The sequence below is a fragment of the Octopus bimaculoides genome, chromosome 1, assembly GCF_001194135.2.
Source record: "Octopus bimaculoides isolate UCB-OBI-ISO-001 chromosome 1, ASM119413v2, whole genome shotgun sequence".
Taxonomy (NCBI): Eukaryota; Metazoa; Mollusca; class Cephalopoda; order Octopoda; family Octopodidae; genus Octopus; species Octopus bimaculoides.
In genome coordinates this window covers 15,622,865-15,628,657 of record NC_068981.1, presented here as the reverse complement: position 1 = coordinate 15,628,657, position 5,793 = coordinate 15,622,865, and the positions used below count along the sequence as shown (strand labels likewise).

The 5,793-nt window shown below is 34.3% G+C and overlaps 1 long non-coding RNA gene across 1 annotated transcript in view; it reads left to right on the top strand.

Annotated features, from left to right (window-relative positions):
- The first annotated feature begins 1,602 nt into the window (after positions 1-1,602).
- LOC106876581 (uncharacterized) overlaps positions 1,603-5,793 on the top strand; it is a 108,620-nt gene continuing 104,429 nt past the window's right edge. The window contains exons 1-2 of the long non-coding RNA XR_001410262.2: positions 1,603-1,689; positions 5,289-5,359. This is a non-coding gene — a long non-coding RNA (uncharacterized LOC106876581). The remainder of the gene's footprint in view (positions 1,690-5,288; positions 5,360-5,793) is intronic.

Below are 5,793 nucleotides of genomic sequence, written 5' to 3'. Positions count from 1 at the left end.
TATATATACATATATATATATATATGCAAAGACGCACGCTCACACAAACATATACACACACACGCACTCATATGTGTGCGTGTGTGTGTGTACGCATGCGTTCGTGTGGATATTTATGTATGGTACATATTCATATAAAATATGATCGAGTGACAGGTTAATATATCATGTGAATCAGCTATGTAGTATCCGCCAATATAATATGCAACAAAATAATACGGACGCCTTTGCACTTTGTATTATGTATTTATTTACTACTTGCATAGTTGAGGTGCAATGGCACAGTGGTTAGGGCAAGGGACTCGCGGTTGTACGATCGTGGTTTCGATCGTTAGACCGGGTGTTCTGAGTTTTTATGGAGCGAAAACGCCTAAAATCCCCACGAGGCTCCGTGAGTGTTTGGTGGTGAGCCCTGCAGCACACTTTCACCGCAACTTTCTCTCACCCTCCCTCCTGTTTCTTTTGTACCTGTATTTTAAATGGCTAGCTTTGTCACAGTCTGTACCATGCTGAATCTCCCCGAGAACCACGTTAAGGGTACACGTGTCTGTGGAGTGCTCAGCCACTTGCACGTTAATTTAACGAGCGGGATGTTCCGTTGATCCGATCATCTGGAACCCTCGTTGTCGTAACCCACTGAATGCCAACTTTTAGTATAAACTGTGCCATTAGCATTCCTTTTAAAAGATCTGAGTGAATTTATATTGAGATTAAGTTCTGAAGCAACGCATGAAGAACACGAATAATGTAATTATGTTACTTGACATTCAGAAAAAAATATTTACGCGGCTTTGGTTTAGCAGATTCAGTAAAGCTTCTATCCTTCCAGAGTTCATTAAGTCAATTTCTAGTACATCACTGAAATTGTCCTATTCTATTCGTACATATCTCATAGGCAAAAGAATATGTCAACAAAATCTGAAAGCATCCTTTTTGAGGAACACGCGCTTCAAGTGCAAATAAGCTTCTAAATCCCTATGGCCAAGTATTTACTTTGAAAAAGCGAAGATATTATTAATCTTCAAACATGTAGTAACGTAATAATTTTCATGGTCGTATAATTAAATGAATACGTGTCCGGTTCATCTTTCCCAATGCAAGTGTAAATTTTAAAAGATAGATGAAAAAGATTATATATGTACCTAACATATAATTCTCCATAGATATGTTAGAAAGTACATTATGGTTGAATAAGTATCATAACGTTTAATCAATTAATACGATGAAAGCTGAACCTATTACGAAGTCCATTAATATTTTGAGCAGCCGTTCTGTTTTAATGATCATAAAATGTTACATATTATGGCATATGTAGCATGTCTATTGAAATTAGCACAGAAGAAGAACCCGGATACTAGAAACGCTGACCCGTCTGATCTCAAGTTCACTGATTCACAATACCAATCGAACTTTGAACATGAAAGGTGGCATCGTTTATAACAGAACACAATGTCTGTGATTGAATACGAAACTTTGACTCCAGTTTTCCGTAACTATACTACCCAATGAAATATGAATTTAGCTGCTTGTGCCCCTCCTTCAATCTCACTTTCTCTCCCTTTCGTTTGTTTCCTTTCTTCCCTATCCCCTATCTCGGTGACTTATTTTAGTCTTCAATATTTGGGGATTAAACACTGTAGAGAAGGACAACAAATAGAATTTGTAGCGTTCATATTTCTTTTTAATGATGTAAGTAACTGGCTTTAAACTTACTTTCAATGTATTTGCTGGTCTCTGTTAAGAGATTACATTTGCTGCAGGTTATGCACCATAAACTTGACAGCGCTGCTGAGCAAACATTTTCACGATTCTATTTCTATATCTCATTTCAGCGATTTTACAAAATATACTTTGATGATTTTTTTTTTTTTTTTTTGTTAAAAAGGAGTGAAATATGAGAATATTGGTTTTCGGTAATCCACTATAACAGGGCTTATTAAGAAAAGCGGTTTTGAATAATAACACAATGCATCTATATTAGACATATTGTATTTCATATAAAACGAAAATAGATGAGTGAAGAAACTTTGAAAATATCTAACTGAATTGAAAGAAGAATAGGCATCATTCTATTTACATTTCACTTGAACTGAAAATATCTATTTTACTTCAACCTAAACTGTATTTTATTAACCATATAAATGATTGATTTTTCAATTATTGAATATCTATAACTCTGAAAATTCTTCTAAACAGTTACTGGCATATGTTTCAGGTACAGTGTATATTTCCCAGTTGTGCCCTAGCAACAGATATGTAAATTTAATTAAATAAATCAGAGCAGATGTTTATAAAATAGTGCTCATGAAGTGTGAAATATTTTTCTTTGTTTTACACCATGTTTGTTTCCTATATATGAAGAAACAGTGAATATGCCATGCAATTTTTCCTTATAAATTTTATTTTTTCATGAATAATCCCAGATAAGTTATGTCAAGAGACTGCATGGTCAATGAACAGTATAGTTAAAACAATTTCACATTTAAATTTTCAAGCATGATGTTATATAAAAACAAAAATTCCTCTATCGAATGTTGAAACATTACGTAGATATTGCATTATATTAGCGTCGAACAATATAAACATCAAAATAAAACATACATCCACACACATATATTCACATGCACACATACACATGCGCATACAGAAGCATACACACACACAAACACGCACACATACGAAAATATATATTACCATTTTCACTTCCATGTATATATTTATAAAAATGTTTAGATATATTACCTATTGCCATATCGATATTCCATTTCCATCTCTCCCTTTCGCGTATTCTGTCTCTCTTTTGTTTTCTCTCTCCCCTGGTATTTGTATTTGTATATATTATTCTCCCTGTGTGTCAAGGCAAAACTGCACATGTTTACCAGTTTGTCGATATACTTAAATGTCTCACTCACTCTTTCTCGATACACACACACACACATACACACACATATACCAACATACGTAATTACATACATACATATATACATTTTCATGCATGCATTCATATATAACTACTAATACGCTAAAAAAACGTATGTATTTGTGTATAGACATCTCATGGTGTGTGAATATATAAAGGACAGCGCATTTCTTTCAGCGTTTCTCAATAAGTACTCAATGGGTATTTAATATTTCACATCTCATATGCCAAATAGATCTTTGTTTCTGTGATAGTCGGGTGCGTTTTCTAACAATGCAGACGCCAGTGAGTAAAGTGTTGGATACTGAAATATCTTGACAATTTCATCAATACTGATTTATTCACGCTCAAAAAAGTGTGTGGAAATCACATACGTTCATGAACGGAATACACATTTATGAATGAAACTAACATGCAACAATATAACAAGCATACAAGTAGAGGTGCGTGTGTCCATACACGAACTTTTGTGGTGTATATATAGATTTCATTATTGTTGATTTCACTCAGGTTTGTTCTTATTCCTGGTAGAATTTATGTGTGTAGCAGGTTACTACTGTAACTGTAGGTATCCATGCACTTTCAATAGTCTTTCAAGTGCTTAAAATCCTCTTGATGATCTTTCCTGTCCCTAAGAGGCAACCTTTGTCTAGAAGCTCAAAAGGACGCTCTATTCCAATCTCTTTCGACCATTTGTCCATATCTTTACTTAGAGATCCCAATGCATCAATTATTGTAGGACAGCCTCTACAGCTTTCATGCTCCAAATTCTTGTAATTTCAAATTTGAAGATATTGTTTTCTTTTTCTTCTCCTGTATCATTACAACCATTAATATAATTATTTCTATGTATCACAGCTTTTGTCGGAACTCTTGGAGACTTATATGCGTAGCGGGCTCACTACCTGCAGCCTACGGTACCATGCTGCTCATTCTTTTCAGCTATCTAATACTTTTCTGATTATTCTGGCCGTACCAAGGAGGCAAACCTTTTGTAACAGTTCTAAATGGGCACCCTATTCCAATTTCCTTTATATTCCCCTTGATGCCTTCTGATACTGTACCCAAGGCCCCAACATTAATTGACACTATCTTCACCTTCTTCATTTTCCATAACCAGGCTATTTCGTACTTAAGAGGGTTGTATTTCTCTATCTTTTCGCATTCTTCCTTGATTATTCGTGAGTCAAAGGGGCCTACAAAATCAACTTTATAGCATATGTGGTGCACCTTGTCCACCACCACTAGATCCGGTCTGTTATGCTCTAGTACCTGATTTGATTGGATTGAGAAATCACACAGGACTTTGCTAGTCTCCGACTCGGCCAATCCCTGTGGTTATCGTTCATACCGGTCTCCGACTCCACCACTCCCTGTAACTTGTGCTCGTATTATTATCATTATTATTATCATTACTATCATTATTGTTATTATTATTATTATTATTATTATTATTATTATTATTATTATTATTATTATTATTATTATTATTATTATTATTATTATGGCTTGCTATCTGCAGCCTACGGTACCATGGTATACGTTCTTTTCAGCTAATTAATACTTTCCTGGCTATTCTGATTGTGCCAGGGAGGCAAAACATTTGTAGTAGTTCTACTGGGCAATCTATTACAATTTCATTTATATTCCCCTTAATACTTCCTAAAAATCTTTGCTATCCCTAATATTACTGTTTTCTGGAGCTACTCTAACTAGGTTTTCTGCCTATTTCCTCTATCTATCTGTTCAAATTTTAAGGCATAGTTCCGAATGCACATATAACTACATGTATACATTTTACCCGAAATTTGCAAACCAGGATACTGGTACAAGACAAATCACAAAAAAGAGGCAAGAAGTTGAAGAGCTGGATGCACTTTTCGTATATATATATATATATATATATATAATGTGCACGTTCTTTTTTATACCCGTGCAGATATTGCTCAAAATCACGTATTATTTCTACTGTTCATATACAATAGTAGTTTCGGTAATGATTGCGTGTCGTCCTATTCCTCAGCTGTACGTTAGCGGAGATATAGCTTATACCCACAAACGGACATGAAATGAGGTCCTTTTTAAAACGATGAATTCAGTATTCACTCGCGGGACCTAGAAGGATTGTTAAACAATTTCTTATGAAATCATATCTTACATTACTAGATGTGTGAAAACACTTCCAGCACAATATGAACCTCGATGCATCATGTCAACAATAGTTATCATAGGTTTCGTCAGTACTGAGACGTGGTAAGTATCATTACAAAACTGATATAAAATACATGTAATATATATATTCACTACTGATATAAAATAATCTTCAACACAAAGCAGCTAGAGTCAAGCTTTTTTTTTTTTCTACTAGGCTCTACACTGAACTTATAACAATACACTTGAAACACAGTTTACACGAATATTATGTAACACAACATACAGGTAAGAAAATTGAAAATGCTATATTTTGTTTGTTATGTTCTCAGAAACTCTCTCGAAGCCAGTAGATGAAGAAATACTATAGTGTATAAATTTGCTCGCATCATAGCACCACCACCAAGCGTGAGCGGAAATTTGTTCGTGTACTGAAAACAAAATTTAAAGGATGTGATATTGCAGAGGATGTATCGAGGACATTAACTAAGAAAATATTTCGCAGCAGTGAATTCAAAAAATACCCCGAGAAACAGAAATGTAAATAGTTTAGCTGTTATATCGACATGATGTATCTCCGGGGAAGAAAGCTACAATATAGTTTTTTGTGTTTTTTTTTTAAGCAAATTTCTACGAGATTCTATTGATACGTATGCTATTTGTTTAGACATATTTATATGTAGTCGTAAATTCTGACAGGCATAGCGACATGAAATATATAT